Raw genomic sequence first — 1,953 nt, 5'->3', positions numbered from 1 at the left:
AATCAAGGGAGTCCATCATTTGCACAAAACCAATCCGTCAATCCCAAAAAGGAAGGGAATCCAAACCTAGATGGAATACAGTGCTATGAATGCAAGGGATATGGACATATTCAGTCAGAATGTCCAAATTACCTAAGAAGGAAGAACAAAACATATGTAACAACCTTGAGTGATGACTCAGATAGTGAAGAAGAAAACAACACAAATTTTGTGGCATTTTTCACAAATCATGAAGACGATGATGAATCAAAGGAGGACATACAAGATATATTAAACTCCTATACACAGCTGCACGCCAAGTGGGAAGAAATCATCAAAGTAAACTTAAATCTCATGCAAGAAAATCACTTCCTTAAAAGTGAAAAGGAAAAGGAAATACTTCTTCACAAAGAAACCCAAGAAAAGTTAATGAAATCACTAGAAGAGGGAGACAAGTTGCTACAGGAAATAAGAAGACTAACTGAAAGTGCAGTACAACCAGACTTAGCAACAAGGAAAGATTCTGCAGTCGAAAACAGAGAAGTGTTACAACATCACTTTCAACACCGTGGAAGAATTAGATGTTACTACTGTCACAAATTGGGACACATCAAGGCACACTGCTACAAAAGACAAAATGATCTCCATAACAGAATCTGGACAAAGCAAGAACAAAAACCAGCCCAAAAAGTCTAGGTCAAAAAAAATCAAACACCAGTCACAGCTTATACTTAAAAAATCAGCAAAGAAACAAGTGTTTGGTACTTTGACAGTGGGTGTTCAAGACACATGACCGGAAACCCAAACAATCTAGAGGACGTCCATTACAAAAATGAAGGACATGTAACCTTTGGAGATGGAGAAAGGGGGCAAATCATTGCTAGCGGAACACTAAATGTCCATGGTCTACCCAGATTGCCAAGAGTCTTCTTGGTACAAGGCTTAAAAGCAAACCTTATCAGTATAAGTCAACTGTGTGAAGATGAACTAAGGGTAGAATTCTCAAAAGAAAATTGCAAAGTGTACAACCAAGGACATGAATGCGTCATGATGGGAAAAAGGTCCTCGGATAAATGCTACACATGGGATAGCCATTTAACCTGCAACCAAGTCACTATCAATCAAACACTTCTGTGGCATCAATGTATGGGGCATATAAATTTTCATGATAGGAAAAAGAGACTAAAAATGGGAGCATACCGAGGTATTCCAAAACTGGACATTGATGAAAATAGAAAATATGATGCATGTCTTGAAAACAAAATGACAAGGAGTAGCCACAAAAGAGCATGTCTTGAAAACAAAATGACAAGGAGTAGCCACAAAAGAACACCACTTGAAAACAAAATGACAAGGAGTAGCCACAAAAGAACACCAGGAGTTCACACTTCAAGAATTATGGAACTTCTCCATATGGACCTCTTTGGACCCACTCAAACAGAAAGCAAAGTTGTTAGAACACCTGTTCCAACAACTCAAACAGAAAGCAAAGTTGTTAGAACACCTGTTCCAACAACACAAACAGAAAGCAAAGTTGTTAGAACACCTGTTCCAACAACATAGAGGATCTCTAAAGATGTTAGAACACCTGTTCCAACAACATAGAGGATCTCTAAAGATCCAGAAGGAAAGAAGGTGAAACAAACTCTGTATCGAAGCATGATAGGGGGTCTACTCTATTTAACAGCGAGCAGACCAGATTTAAGTTTTGGGGTAGGGATATGTGCCAGATATCAAGTCAATCCCATGGAAACGAATTCAATTCTGACTTTCTGACTCTTTTTGATGATCTACTGAAGATCTGTTGATGATGAAATCTTTTGCTGAATATTATGCTGATGATGAAGTTTTTTTTGCTAATATACTGATGATGAAGTTTTTTTTTTTGCTAATATGCTGGAATGATAAGAACATATTTCTGTGCTGCCGATGTTCATATTCTTGTGCTGCTGATGTTATGAAGTCCAGAATACT

Source organism: Ipomoea triloba, chromosome 4 (genome assembly GCF_003576645.1).
Source record: "Ipomoea triloba cultivar NCNSP0323 chromosome 4, ASM357664v1".
Lineage (NCBI taxonomy): Eukaryota > Viridiplantae > Streptophyta > Magnoliopsida > Solanales > Convolvulaceae > Ipomoea > Ipomoea triloba.
The sequence above is the reverse complement of the archived record's forward strand: the minus strand, read 5'-3'. Positions refer to the sequence as shown.